The following is a 501-nucleotide window of genomic DNA, read 5'->3' as shown; positions in this document are numbered from 1 at the left end:
CAAGCACTTTACATTCATGCTTCGACCTATACCTATACTGAGGGACTTTCGTGATATTTTCACTGTGAAAGTTTTTTTTCCAGCGACGCCTTCGGGCCGCGGTTTCCGGTTTCGCGCCCCTCCGGACGGCCCTCTCTCTCCCCTCCGGACGGCCCTCTCTCTCCCCTCCGGACGGCCCTCTCTCTCCCCTCCGGACGGCCCTCTCTCTCCCCTCCGGACGGCCCTCTCTCTCCCCTCCGGACGGCCCTCTCTCTCCCCTCCGGACGGCCCTCTCTCTCCCCTCCGGACGGCCCTCTCTCTCCCCTCCGGACGGCCCTCTCTCTCCCCTCCGGACGGCCCTCTCTCTCCCCTCCGGACGGCCCTCTCTCTCCCGAAGGCCGCTGGGACGCCGTCACACGCTGGTTCGGGAGGCGGGAGGCACTCCTTCAGAGGCGTCCTAACTACAAGTTGTTGCGCCGTCAGAAGGGTCCGGGGCCTCGAGGGTGAACAGTACTTCTTATG

Source organism: Penaeus monodon, chromosome 20, assembly GCF_015228065.2.
Source record: "Penaeus monodon isolate SGIC_2016 chromosome 20, NSTDA_Pmon_1, whole genome shotgun sequence".
NCBI classification, from domain to species: domain Eukaryota; kingdom Metazoa; phylum Arthropoda; class Malacostraca; order Decapoda; family Penaeidae; genus Penaeus; species Penaeus monodon.
The sequence above is the reverse complement of the archived record's forward strand: the minus strand, read 5'-3'. Positions refer to the sequence as shown.